At 42.6% G+C, this 15501-nt stretch overlaps 1 protein-coding gene and 1 pseudogene across 1 annotated transcript in view; one reads left to right on the top strand and one right to left on the bottom strand.

Moving 5' to 3' along the window:
• Window positions 1–15501, bottom strand: part of Saxo1 (stabilizer of axonemal microtubules 1) — a 108443-nt gene that overhangs the window by 61245 nt on the left and 31697 nt on the right. The gene's annotated exons all lie outside the window — the stretch shown is intronic.
• Window positions 5671–6596, top strand: LOC114626012 (annotated as a pseudogene).

Below are 15501 nucleotides of genomic sequence, written 5' to 3'. Positions count from 1 at the left end.
GTATATTACTTTTAGCTAAAATGGGAACTTGACAAACCCCTCAGGTTTCTGAAGAAACTCAGAGGATTTAAAGAATATGTCTTACTAAATCCCCCAGATGCCGGCAAAGTCCTAGAAAATAAAGAGGTGTTAGGAGAGAGCAATGTTGGTGCCACTTCTGATTTCTGGTAGAATATACACCTTCTTTACGAAAAGATTTATGAAAGTAAAATTCCCAACCGTCTATGATGTTTAGAGTTACTCTTCTTCATCTCAAATCATTGAAAAGGAAACACCACCTACTTTTATTAGACCTGCTGGAAACTTCTCCATGAGCTCTCTGTTCATAAATATAGTCTATACACCAACAAGTTTGTTCACTTTCAAGAACAAAATCACAAATAATTGACAGCTACTGGGCACTGTTTGTATACCTGGCACAGTCTTTCGCCTTTTGTCTGTATGAAACTAATCACTACGCTAAAATCTGCTTAGACAAGAAGGCTCAAAGTCTGAATCTGGGAGTCATAAAGTCTCAGGCTGCAAAGGGCTGTCATAAAATCAGGTCTGCTGCAGGCACCCTCAAGGACATCCATGATGGAATGAACTTAGGATAGTCCCACTGAGCCTGGAAGTGGCCCATAGTCAAGGTCCCCCAGAGTCTACAGAACCCCATCATGTTGTCCATACTCTATCTTTTCCTTTTTCCCTTACCCACCCCACCCCCTTATCTCCTCCTTGTGTCTGGCTACACTACGACTTAGCTCTGACTTTACTCTTCCAGGATCTATACCACAAACATTTCTAACACAGATACTACAGGAAGTAATGCCCCCCCCCTTTAAAAAACCACTGCCATTAGCCTTGGGTTCTCAACAATCTCAACCCCTGTAGAAAATAAAAAATCTCTCCCTGCTTGCTGGGATCAGAACACAAATATACCCCCCCCCATTATAAAGAAAGCTATGAAATCAAGTGTTAGGTCTTGAAATATAAAGTACCCCCAAAAAAGGATCATGTGTCCCAGCGGGTAGCACTACTTTGGAGGTCCTAGAAATTTTGAGAAATGGGACCTAGCCAGGTGTGGTGATGCACACATTTAATCCCAGCACCTAGGAAGCAGAGGCAGGTGGATCTTTGTGAATTCGAGGCCAGTTTGAGTTATGTAGCAAGCTCCAAGCCAGCCAAGGTTACATAGTAAGACCCTGTCTCCCTTGAACAACAATAAGCAAAAAATAGGTGGGATCTAACTAGAAAACAAGAAGTAGGTCACTGGGGGGTCAAATTCTGGGAGGATACATCTTGTCCTGCCCCCTCCTACCCATCTGCCAATCACTCTCTGTTTATGAGATGGCTTAAGCCACATACTTTTAACAAGAGGTTTATGTCTCAGCAAAGGCACAGAATGGCTGGACAGAGCAAAGAACACTGATTGAAATCTTTGGAGATCAAGAGCCAAAATGAATCCTTCCTCCCTTAAATTGTTTCCTTGGCTATTTCATCACAGTGACAAAAAGTTACCAACAGAAAACAGACAGAAAAGTAGAGATTGGCTCAGTGGCTAAGAGTGAACTGCCTTTCCAGAGACCTGGATTCATTTCCCAGCATCCCACATAGTGGCTTACAACCATCTGTAACTCTAGTTCTGGAGGGAACCTACATCATCCTCCGGCGTCTGTGAGCACCAAGCATACACACAGTATACACATACCAGTGAAATACCCACTGATATAAAATTAAATTTTAATTAAAAAATTTTTAAAACAGGCAAGAGAAATGGGAGTGGGAAGTAATTTAAATGATTACCCAGCAAAATCTATTCTCAAAATGACACTAACCAAATAAGACACTTATTTGATCAATATCATACATGTAGTTGTCAGGGTAAGAGTTGGGGAAAAGTCCTGAAATGATGACCACTTTTAAGTATGCAGGAAATTGCAACTGTTAGAGAGGACTCAGCCATTCTAAAGCACTGATCCTTGCTGCGTGCATTCTGCATGGTCTCCATAAAGCTGTAACATTACTGTAACTGTTTTTACTGTTGTACTGTAATTGTTGAAAAGGGATACTGTAGAACACCGAGCCAACTGAAACTAAGAAGGCACATAGACGAACAGAAACTAGCTTCTCAAGGGCACTGCCTTTGTATTAGTACACACACACACACACATATGCACACACAATCATCACCATGAATATCACACAAAATGAAGCAGTTAAAAGCTCAAGCTGTGCTTTGCTCTTCCAGTCATCATTGCCTCTCTTGTTAAAGACTCCCTCAGGTGCCTTGTGCTATGCATATAAGCCAAGCTACATCACCTGCCAACTGACTCTAGGTCAGAGTTCCACTCAGCCCATACGACAGATCAAACACGACTGTTCATGCATTCTTTCCAATATGAACTTTCAAAACTACTGGATTTTGAAAAAAATTGAAACTACAAATACAGCCAATATTTTGTGCCAACCTATAGTATATCTTTATGTTTTATAATCCCTATATAACATTCCATAGTTTGAATAATGGAAACTAATTGTACAAGTTTGTTCACTCATTTGTTCATTTCCTTATTCATTCCTTCAAACAACATCCAAGATGTTCCTATTATAGGCCATGTACTGTGTTGGGTGCTAGAACTAGAAAAAAAAAGATAATGACCACTCCTATAGGGAGTAGGGACATAGCTCAGTTGGTAAAGTGCTTATTATTCAAAACTAGTATGGTGATGGACAACTGTAATCCCAGCACTCAGAAGATGGAATGAAGAGGATCAGCATTTTAAGGTTATATTCAGCTAAATAGGAAATCCAAAGCCACCCTGGGTTGTTTGAGATCTTGTCTCAAAAATAAATAAATCACAAATAAATAAATAAATAAATAAATAAATGTATCACTTCCCATCTCCCCTTCTTGACACTGGTATCCACTTTTCAAAAGATCTTACCAATAGTGTACCCCAATGGTCAATAGAGTAAGCAGTAAGTGGCTGAAGGTACACTCTTGGAAGACAGAAAAGGCATGTCAGAAGGACTGTCTATATCAAAACTAATAAGTAAATATATGAAAAATAAAAGAAGCTGTATTTCTCACTCTAAGTAAGTGTTTATATACATAAGATGAGGAGACTCTGAAGTGATGGGAAGGAATTAAATATTAGTAGGAACTGAGTAGATTTTTATACATACATACTCTGATAAAAAAAAATAGTTATGCTGGGCAGTGGTGGTGCACGCCTTTAGTCCCAGCACTTGGGAGGCAGAGGTAGGTGGATTTCTGGGTTTGAGGCCAGCCTGGTCTACAGAGTGAGTTCCAGGACAGCCAGGACTACACAGAGAAATCCTGTCTCGAAAACCCCCCCAAAAAAGTTACAAAAATAATTTTTCCATATAACTCATATATGTGCATATATGTGCAGGTATGTTTATGCATATGGCATGGTTTGGAATAAAAATAAACTCCAAAAATCTCGTGTGTTGCAATCATGGCTCTAGCTGGTAGATCTAACTCTAGCTGGTAGATCTAATTACTGACAGCTCAATTGTGATTGTGAGGTGGCAGAAAATAGGAGGTAGGACCTAGTCGGAGGATATGACTTTGAAAATTAGACTTGTCTCCAGACATCCTCTACCCTCTGTGTGTGTGTGTGTGTGTGTGTGTGTGTGTGTGTGTGTGTGTATCCCACATGCCATGAGGTAATCAACCATCTCTGCCTTGTTTCCACTACCATGAAGCTCTGCCTTGCCTCATGCCCAAAGCAATGGAACAGGTCAACCATGATCTCAAACGAAGAACAATAACAAACAAGCAAAAAAAAGACACTCCTCCTTTTCAGTTTTATTTTTGGAGGTTAAAATATAGAGAAATAATGAACCTAATAAGCAAACAATGGTTTGGTTTCTAAAAGTCACCCTTCTCCTATAGGAATCAGATGCTAGAAGGGACATTAATCTTAGGATTAGAGCAGGGAACACGCGAGATGAGCCTTGGGATAACTTATGTCAGAAAGTCAAAACCCACACAATGAGTGATGAACATATCTCAGAAGAACATGGAAGGAGCTCAGACAGAGAAAAGAGTTAATATTAAAACTAAAAATGGTGGCGACGAGTCAGAACAAAACAGACCCATGTGTCCACACAGAATTAAATAGACACATCCATAAATGAGAGGAAAGGGGCTTTCTTATGACAAAATGCCAGCCAGTGAATGTAAAAGAAATGACAGGGATAGATTCTCACTGATGTTAGATTCATGTGACCATGGATCAGTGCTAAAGCTGACAGTAAAGAATGTTAATAGAATATTAAAGAAGTCTCCATGGTAATCAAATACAAGGCAGAAATGAGGCTCTTACTGGGGAGAAATCTGGCAGACTCCAACCCCAGACAATCAAGGTTAGCAAGCATCTCCAGTGATAAGTGAGTCACCATCACGCACTTCTTGACTTGATGCCTAAGAACTCAGCAGCATCTCACAGTTTCCTCCCCAGAAGGAATGGCTAAGTCTGAGTCTGATGACAAGGAAAGATTGGATGGACCTTGTGGAAAATTACCCTGCAGAAAGGTCTGACAGTCCATGACGAAAGATGAGAGAGGTATTCCAGTTTAAAGATGCTGACAAGATATGCTAACTAACGCAACCCATGCGCCTAGCTAAGATAGGTGCACCTTGACCAGGAATAGAAAGAACAGTGAGTTAGAACCATGCCATTAGAACATCTGTGGAATCTGTGATGAGCGCAGTGTATCCATACTGATTCCTACCTGGCAGGGTTAGTGATGACAATGTAGAAGAGAGGGCCTTGTTTTAAAAGTATTAAGAAATAAGTCATCATGTTTTAGATGTTTAAGAAATAAGTCACCTCTGGCCCTGGGGTCACAAGAGCAGGAAAGTTAGCCCTGCTCATTACCAGCAGACACACTTGGGAGAGCAGGTCCTACACCTTACCTGGGCAGCACTATAGAGCTGGCCCTGAATATAAGGATTGAGGGTGAGCTATCTGAGAGCATACGTGTGGGAGAGCCCCTGTATCTTGTCTGCTAGGCGGTGGCACTGGGAAAGATGCCCTCCTCCCCTCCCTCATCCCTCATCATCTATGGGGAGAGCTGGCCCTGAGTCATGAGACTGGGAGAAATGGTCATGTCCCTCACCAGCTACAGCACTCAGGGGAGCGGGGCAGGAGAGCAGAAGAGCAGATGGGCTGAGCAGCTCAGACACCTCTCAGGACCATCCCAACATCTGCCCCATCAGTGAACTACTGGAGTGCATAAAGGGGCCAATCACACAGATCCAAACCTACAGGATCTCCATGTCACAGGGCAACAACAGGTTATCAGAGAGGAACCCCAGTGATGATCCAGTAGCAATACAGTAACAGAAGCCAGAGGCCTCGTACCAGACCAATGACTCATTGGACATGTGCAAGAAAAAAAAAAGTGTGAACAAAAGGGTATACCGTGGGTTACACTGTGACACATGACAGCTTCCACAATGAGGTTGGGTTTTTTTTTTGTTTTTTTTTTTGTTTTTTTACTCTGTTGGGGGATAGGTTGCAAAGTGGTTATGAGAAGAGAAGATGAGTGAGATTGGGGTACATAATATAAAATTCACAAAGACTCGATAAAAAGGTTTTTTTTAATTAAAAAAAAAGAGATTTACCCAAGTTAGTGATAGGGGCCTGCGGAAACATGAAGAGGGTAAATAGCTGTGTGAAGGATGAAGAGCATGTCCTGGAAGAACTGGAAACAGAAGGTGAGAGGCAGCTGAAGAGCCTCCTTCAACATCAATTTGATACCTCTGTCTCCATTGAAGAATCCGTCTCTAAGAAAAAGAGCTCTGCCCCTGGGACTATGTATAAGCCCTTTGGGAAGGAAGCAGCTGGGACAATGACTTTGTCCCAGTTCCAGACACTGCATGAAAAAGACCAGGAAACTGCTTCTCTCAGGGAACTAGGGCTCAATGAAACAGAAATATTGATCTGGAAAAGTCATGTTTCAGGTGAAAAGAGGAAAAGTTGAGGGCCACTCCTGAAGCAATACAGAGACGGCTTGAAGATATCAAAGAAAGGATCTCAGAGCGCCAGCGCATCCTTCGCCTGCCACAGAGGTTTTCAAAGAGCTGACACGAAGAGAAATGAAAATTGAAAAGTCTTTATTTCAGGGAACTGATCGTCACTCCTTCCTTAAGGCTCTTTATTACCAAGATGAACCCCCCAAAGAAGAACAAAGGTGATCCCATGAACAACCTGGAAAGTTTTTACCACGAGACTACAATGAAAAAACGTCTTGAAGAGTTCCAACTTTTGAGAGGTGAACCCTTTGCTTCCCACTCACTGGTCTCAGCTGCAGCAGTGAGTGGTAGTGGCACAGCTGAGAACCCATCACTCATCCAGGACAAGGGAAAACAGGCAGCACAGGGTAAAGGCCCCAGTCTCCATGTGGCAAAAGTTATTGATTTTCCACCTGAGCAATGTTGGACTGGGCCTAAGAAGCTGAAGCAACCAATAGAATTTATCCCAGAAGATGAGATCCAGAGAAACCGTTTGTCAGAGGAGGAGATCTGAAACATTCCTATGTTTTCTTCATATAATCCAGGGGAACCAAACAAGGTATAGGCCACATCAAGAAAACGACCTGGGTTATTTTTGTTTTCATTTACCTCTACTTAACGCAACATTTTAAAAATACCTTTGCTTACGCCAAAGATTCTGACATAGGTACAGTGATTCTGTTTGTCCTTGACTCTGTCATTTTCTGTATACTATTTAAGTAATCTATCTCCTAGCATGTTCTGTGTGCCTTTCATAGGTTCTAAAGTCCCCTTGGATTTTTAAAATAGCATAATGAGATTTACTCATAACCACTAGTATCTCTGAATTATAGGAAATATAATCACCAATTTCTTAGTGATTAACCATTTGGTTGTGGATAGTGTTCACAGCACAAATCCTTAAAGCATTAGTTTTAGAAAATAGAAAAAAAATAATGATAACAGTCCCTGATTTTAAAAGCATGGATAGAGGCCTGCTGAAGTACTTTGCCTTTCTGTTATGTTACTCCTGTTCCAAGAGTAGGTAGCTTGATGTTCATCTACTTTTTTCATGAGCTGTTACTGAATAACTCATGAATAAATTAGGAAATATCCATATACTTAGCTACCCATGTCTACAAAGGTTTAATAACTTTGCATATTTGCTTAGTTTTAAAAATTAGTAGCGCATTATAGATATGCCTGAAGAATTTTGTGCATTCATCAATCCCATTCTTCCCTCTTTCTAGGTTTATCCACTATTTTGAATTTGCTTGTTCTGTTCCTGTGGGCATTTTTATGTATTTACTATCTAAAACTGTATACAACTGTCCCTACTGAATGGTAACTAAATGGACTTTGTTTTTCCTTAAAAAAAAAAAAAAAGAAAGAAAGAAAGAAAGAAAGAAAGGAAGGAAGGAAGGAAGAAAGAAAGAAAGAAAGAAAGAAAGAAAGAAAGAAAGAAAGAAAGAGGTCACCATGCCAGAAAATGTGTGTGTGATGTGTGTGTGGAGAGCTAGGAGGCGACCAGGCAATGAAATATAGTTAGAATCTCTGAACGTGTATTGCTACAATGTTTTGTATTAATACCTTTGTAGATTGAAAGTTTTGATGTATAGTAAAAAGGAAACCACTGGCCTTGGAGTTATACTGATGAGTTTAAATTCTAACTCAATCATTTATTGACCTACGACACTAAGGAAATAATCTGAGTTTCCCTTTGCATCACTTTTTTAAATGTTAATTCTTACCACCTCACAGAACTGGTATGAAAATAAATAACCGATGATAAAATTACCACGTGGACTTGTACTGTGTGCCAAGAGTTTACCATAAACCTCTGAACAGCCTAACAGCTGATTAGGATTCCTTTTTTTTTTTAAAGGTTTTCTTTTTTTAATTGAATATTTTTGTTATATACATTTCTTTTTTTTTTAAAGATTTGTTTATTTTATTTATGAGTACACTGTAGCTGTCTTCAGATACACCAGAAGAGGGCATCGAATCTCGTTATGGGTGGTTGTGAGCCACCATGTGGTTGCTGGGATTTGAACTCAGGACCTCTGGAAGAGCAGTCAGTGCTTAACCGCTGAGCCATCTCTCCAGCCCCCCTGATTAGGATTCCTAATCGACTAAGACTACATTGCCTGAAGAAAAGCAGGCAGGTGTAAGACCAGAGCCAACTTCAAAGCCCCACACGCTCTACTCCAATAGGGCTTACCTGACGGGTGTGTGTGTGTGTGTGTGTGTGTGTGTGTGTGTGTGTGTACAGAGAAATGGGTGATAACTCAATATACAAGTAAAATGAGGTGACATGAGGGGTGAGGCTGAGGGGAAAACTGATGGAAGGTTTCAGTGGCAGATCTCAAATCAGGTGTTAGAGGATGGGGCAGCATTGGAGAAGCAAGAGGCAAAGGACATTTTGGAGAAGCCAAAGTCACCGCAGATGCAAAGTCACTTGGCAGATGCAAAGTCACATTGGTATGACAGACGGTATGGGTAAGAGTGAGCAGTCGAGGCTGATGAATGGTTCTGGACAGGTAAACACAATCCAGAACAAGAAGAATCTACTGTGCCAGGCTTGGAAGTTTAGGTGACATCCTCTGCCTAGGATGATGGGGAACACCTGCTATGACTCTCTCAGTAACCACAGACTTTATTACACTCCAGACAGCCACCACTACTCACCTGGAACAGGCACATGAAATGGAATCCATTCGCCTCCTGACTAAAGTGATTGTAGGTTTTAGAGGGCTTGTGATGGGGAGCTTCGGTGATTTGCCGTCAACACAGCAAACTTTAGTCTACTTGCAATTGATCCAGAAACGAACTGCTTTGTTGAGTTTGAAGGGCAGCTAAGTTTTGAGTATAGTTAAATAAATACCTGGTGGAATGGAGTTTATCACTTCCCAGGACTCAGTTTCCCTGAATGAAAAAGGAGAGCTGATGGTAGCAATATTTGCTAAAATAGTAAGGCTAACTCTGAAGTCAGAGTAGCAGGGAAATCTGGGAGAGATTTTGTGACAAGCACAGAAAAGTCACAGCTAAAACCTGTGTGCAGACCATGAGGGTAGCAATTCACATCACAGCCAGAAACTCGGTTATAGGATTGAGAAAAGCGAAAACACATTGTAAGTAGAGGCCTGGGGAGTGCACAGCATCGTGCTTTAAGACACTGGCTGTTTTTGAAATAAAACTTTAAAACGTGCCGTAAAAGCAACTATTCCACTGGGGAAAGAATAGCCTAAAGTGTCTTTGATTGTAACGATAGGAAAGACTTTCATCTGTACTCTTTACGAGGTTAATTGTAACCCTCCCCCAGCTCAGAGTGGCTTTTCCGAACCTTGTGGTTGAAATGTTACACTGTATGATAAACCTTCCTTCTTCAGCAGGAGCATTCCGAAAGAGTGAACCAGTAGCAAATGAGCGAAAGCCAGAAAGAAGAAATGCCTTTTGCTGGCGTGCATTCGCCATGTGCGCACGCGATCTTGCCCTCCAACTGCACCGAGTCCCCACCGAGCCCCAAACCAAGGCAAAGTGAGGACTTCGCACAAGGCTTGACATGGGGGAGGGAGGCCATCTGTAGCTCATGGCTATTCTATCATCTTAGCATCTTAGCTTTTGTATTCCGTGCTACTATTGGATCTGCTCCTTTGACAGAGCCATCAGAGATGCAGCAAGGGCAAGAACCATTTTGAAGCTCTGTACACACGTATGATGTCTCCCGCTGCGTGATTCCCAGCTAACCTCCCACAGCGCGCACGCTATGACAGAGCAAAGAGGACTCATCTATCTGCCTTCTCACCGCAGAAGTCCAAGTATCTGCACATTCTGCCCGCAGAGTGGCCTGCTGGCTGCAGTGGCCCTGCCTGCCTGAGCTCAGGCTCTGCTTGCAGGATCAGCGTCATCCTCTTCTCTCTTATAAACAACCTCACAGGGCCATTGTGCAGGGTGAATATTGGAACGCCAATTGTTTTCATGTGCAGCTGCCTACACAGATGCCCCACTTTTCTATGAAGACTGGTACACATGATTGCATTCTCAGCCTGCCTGCCATGTACCTGGTACTGCACTCAATGCTCACAGCCACCGTCCATAGCCCACACAACTGCTTGGGCAGATATCATTTGGAGAGGGAGAGCCAAAGTTCTGTGAGAGAGGTAAAGAAATTTGTGCAAGAGTCAAGAGTTGATGCCATACTGGGCCTACACCAAAACATTTCTTTATGCCCATCTCTTCTTGTGCCTGCTTCCTCACAGCACTGAAAACTCTCGTTCCTAAGAAGTTCTGTGTTGGAAAATAGCAAAGACTTCTAGGACTGAGTACTTTAGGTGCTGCAAAGAAATACCATTTTACAGTGCTCTACCACACTAGACATCACAGTTTTGCTTTGCATTCTTCACAAAGAATAAATTAATATTTTATTTCTTTAAACTTGTTCTAGTTAAGTCATCAAAAGACACTTTTGATCCCCAAAGACATGACTCAGTGGGCTTGCCACACAAACTTGATGACTTCAGTTTAGTCCCTGGAACTTAGGCAAAGGTGAAAGGAAAGAACTCTACAAAACTGTCTTCTAACAACCAAATATTCACCAGGGAAAGGGTATGCCCATTATACACTCATATGAATGTGCATGTGTGTGTGTGTGTGTATGTATGTATGTATGTATGTATATACACAAAATATTTAAAGGCACTTTGGAGGGTTTGTTTTATTTTCACATTGGTTACTTTGTGTACCCACACATGTATGTGGATATCCACATGACAGTGGTGTGTGTGGTGGTCAGAGAACAACTAGTGGAAAGTGGCTCTCTTCCTCTGTTTGTGAGTCCCAGGATTGAACTTGGTGACAAATCATCTCCGTGCCCAAGCCATCTCACTGGCCCAAAAGTACTTTTGAATGCCAACCACTCAATCGTATTCAACAAAAATAGTTTCAAGACACTAGGCTAGACATCAGGGAGAACAAGGCAGGAAATTCTTTCCCTCGTGGATCTCCCATTTGTGGATCAGATTACTAGAGGAATTGCTTAGTATACTAGTAAAGTGAGAGGAAGAATATTAGGCACAGTATGGTTTGTTTGAGGGGACGTCACATGATACGTTCTGACCTCCCGGGAAATAGCCTGCTCATCTGCATGAGCAAGAGTGGACAAAGATAATGGGGGCAACCTGAGCAAAGATTTGAGGATAGAAAGGCTCAGCCCCTCATCTTGTCCATCACCCCACTCCACCCCCATCCCCACCCCCACTTTCACCCCTTTCTGGAGCCATGTGATGATTCACAGCCATTTTCTGCCAGATTTATTGCCCTTGGGGTTGGTCCAAGGCTCCAGGTTGGTTCTTTGCCTAACTAAGGGCAACAGAAAGCAAACAAAGGCTGTGGGCTGGGGGGACTTGATGAGCTCTATTCTCTAGAGAGTAACTTGGACGAGACGGCCAAGAGTCCAGAGGCAGGGACTCAAGTCATAGCTGTCTGTTAGGAGGTAACTCAGGAGAGTATAGGAGGGAGAATCCCGCTGACAAAGAAAACTGTTTTGACATGAGGTAGAAAAGAAATGTGTTTGACAACAAAGGAAAAGACTTCAAAGTTTTGAACATTCTGACTTGTTCAACTGTTGATGCTTTAGAATCAACAAATTCAAATAATTAAAAAAACTTAACTTGGGTTGGAGAGATGGATCAGTGGGGAAAGTGCTCTCTGTGTGGGCATGAGGACCCGAGTTTGGATTCCCAGAATCTGTGTAAAAAAGGAAACAAAAAAGAAAAAAATCCAGGTATGCCAGCACATACCTATAAGCCTAATACTGAATAAGGCAGGCAAGAGGATTGCCAGAGTTCCCTGGACAATCTACCTGAAGGATGAGCTCACTAGCCAAAACTAAAAACCTTCAAAAAGATAAGATGAAAAGTGATGATACCTAACGTCTACCTCTGGCATGCACAGACATGAACATGGGTACACACGCAGTAAACAAATAAATGTCATTTTTTAAATTGTTTAAAGAAAGAAACCATGAAGCAGAGGTAGATGCATCTCTCAAGTTGGAGGTAATCCTGGATTACATAGCAAGTTCCAGGACAGCCAGAGCTACATAGACAAACCCTGTTGAAGTGGGTAAGGGGGACCAGGAGAGAGGGAGGTAATGAGGGCTACAGTTGATCATCTTTGGAATCTGTAGTATGAATGGAAGCTGCAGAGCTTTGAGGAATACAGGAGCCAAATGTTAGCAGCTCATTAATCCTCCACAGAAGCTTCTGTGGGACTCGTGAAACCCAGCTCACATAGGAGGCCTGCACCCCCAACACTAACCCCACAGCTCTGCACAGCAGCAAGGACTGGGAGAAGTCTGAGCACTGGAGCTGAGTAGCCCCCATCCTGGCTGGGTCATTCCTGCACTGCCATGCCTGCCTTCTAGAATCTTCCACACTCTCCCTTTTAGGTTACCAGTCACCAACTCTTTAAACACCCTAGGTTTCTATAATATTAAGTAGCAGCATCACATTTGCTTTATGTTGTAAGGTTTGGTTTTCTTTTTCAAAAATAAAAAGCATTTATTTATTTATTTAAAGCATAGAAAATACAAAATTATTATTTAAAGCACATAAAATACAAAAAGAAATCAAGAAACAAAGGAACGTTCATTTGAGGTCCTACCATCTGAAGTTCCATGAACGCTGTGGTATGTGACCTGCTAGTCTTCCCACTGACATTTTTAACATAGCTGAGAGATTTTCACCTTTAAGATATAGGCTTCTTGGTAGCACATTACCTGGGAGCTGCAGAATAAATGGACTTGTGAAATTCTGATCTGACCCAACACCTGACAGCAGTGAAGCAGGTGCAACTTGTTAAAAAGCAACTTCAAAGTCTTCCCTGAGACCCTCTGGAAATGGCTGTGATGGCCTCTCCACGAAATCACTTTAACAGAAGGCGTCTGCTCCCTGCTGCCCAGCTCTTTGTGATGTGATTATTAAATAACTTGCTGATGGAAAGAGAGGAGGAGGGGACAGAAATACCCACCCATGCCCTTCCCATAACAACCCCTTCCCATCTCTAGGGTGATTGCCTACATCCATTTTCAAACAGGTCTGGAAATGTAGGCAAATAGAGGACAAGCAACTCTAGGGTCATAAAGGTGACTGTTAGCACAGCCCACCCCCCAGGACCTTTCCAGAAGGATCCCTGGGTAGGTCTGGGGAAGAAGACAAAGCCCCTCCTATGGAGTCTAGTACCTCCGAATGGAGTGGTGCTAGAAACTTGCATGTCACTAATACTCTATCCAAAGACAAGACCCACTCTCTCACTCTGTATTCACAGACTCCTCAGCTGTGTGGTCAGAATGTTGTGCACAGACGTAAATATGATCCTGGGAGCCTGCTGTGTGCCGGGAGGGCTACAGTACACTCTCACTCGGTTATCCTGAACCTCACAAGGATGATGGGTCCTATTTCATGAGTGATAAAGAAAACAAGTGAGTCAGTGCCAGCGCCAGATGCCCAGATGCCCAGCCAGCTCTGCTCAACTCTAAAACCTTTTCCCCTGTGTTACTCTAGAAGCTTAGAGACATGTGACTCTTGCAAGCTGAGTGGGCTGAACCCTGTCACTGGGGAGGAAGAAACTCTCATAGCCGCACAGCCTGCTGGTCCTGTATAACGCGCACAGCAGCCCTGTCCCCTCATAGGTAGACTCCATCTCAGACACCAAGAGTCCTTGAGTATGCACCAGGACAGCCTGAAGTGTATCAGTTCACAGGACTTCTCCATCCAGCTCAGCTGAAATCAGCCATAAGCCAAGCAGGATGCAGTTGTTCCTCAAGCTGGAGATAATTCAGACCCATTGGCCAATTGTTTAAAGCACCAGAAAGGGTGGGGGGGGGAGTCACAATAAAGCAGCATAATAGATTCAGATGTCATGCTTCATGGCGTTCCACAGCAATTTGTATCAGGCAACAAAAGTCCCCAAGGCTAGGTGTGGTGGCACACAGCTTTAATCACAACACTGGAGAGGCAAAGGGCCACGTAGATGTGAATTCCAAACCAACCAGTGCTATATAATAAGCTTTTTCCATCTCAGAATAAAAAAAAAAAACAGCTCCCTCTCCTCCCCAGAGAGGAGGTACCAGGGCAGGCTCCATCACCCCAGGAAGGCATACAGTGTCCTGAGGAGACTTTGGATGATAACTTCACTGAAAGATTCCCCATAGTTTAAAATAGTTGTATATTTGGTCCTCAGATGACAGTCCCATTTGAGGAGGCTTAGGAGATAGGACCTTGCTGGAGGAAGTGTGTCACTGGAGGCAGGCTTTGAATTTTCAAAAGCCACCAAAGTTTCCAGTGCATGCTATTTGCCTTGTGTTTGCAGTTTGAGAGGTGTGCTTTCAGCTGCTGCCCCAGCTGCCTGCCATCTGCCACCTCTACCCTGCTATGGTAGGCTCTAACCCTCAAGAGCAATGGTTCTCAACCTTCCTAGTGCTATAACCCTTAATACAGTTCCTCATGTTGTGGTGACTCCAACCTTAAAATTATTTTCGTTGCTACTTCATAACTGTAGTTTTGCTACTATTACGAATCGTAATGTATCTGATATACAGGGTACCTGATAATGCTGTAGTTTTGCTACTGTTACAAATCGTAATGTAACTATCTGATATACAGGATACCTGATATGTGGCCCCTCTAAAGGAGGTTGCAACCCACGCTTTGAGAGCCGCTGCTCTAGAACCATAAGTCCCAAATAGACTCTTTCCTCTCTAAGATGCCTTGGTCACTGTTTTATTAGAGCAATAAAAAAGTAGCCAATGCACTTTGAAAAAGTACTTTAAAATAAAGCTCGCAGTGGCCCAGGAGAAGACCTGATGTCTCCAGGCACACCTGTCACTGACTCCCAAGCATTGCCACAAAGGATGGAATACAGCCATCTTCCTATGATTTCATATGTTAGATCCCTGTAGAAGTGACAGAGACAGAGATGAACAGTCCATCAGTTGAGCACTGTCTGAGCTCTGTGAATATCATCAAAGCCATGTCTGTATTGGCTCACTACTCAGATATGTCTGCCTTCACATAGGACTGTGTTGGATGGCTCACCAAGAAGCACTTTGGCAATCTTCCCTCAAACAGTTGTGATCATTACCAGAGCTACAAATTGAAAGCTATAGTCCTTGAGTTGCTCACAGTCCAATCAGGAGAAACAAGTACTTACACTGCAAAGTTCCTACTCAATTGCATCACTGTGCTTACATAAACCTCTTAGGCACATAGGATAGGGAATACCTGAACCAGGAGAGGAGGTAGGGAAGGCTCAAAGATGCTGCAGCATTTGGCATAAGCAGAGTTTAGCCAAATGGACTATTATGCCAGGCAGGATAGTCAAGAAATAAAGAAAATGAAGCATCCAACAGATACCTTCAAAATTATCGTACATTCCAAGAGCATGAAATGAAAGATAAGGATGAAGAAGATAGAAGGAAAGTATCAAATCTC

Source organism: Grammomys surdaster, unplaced genomic scaffold (genome assembly GCF_004785775.1).
Source record: "Grammomys surdaster isolate TR1022 unplaced genomic scaffold, NIH_TR_1.0 225, whole genome shotgun sequence".
Lineage (NCBI taxonomy): Eukaryota > Metazoa > Chordata > Mammalia > Rodentia > Muridae > Grammomys > Grammomys surdaster.
This window is presented reverse-complemented; position numbering and strand designations above follow the sequence as displayed.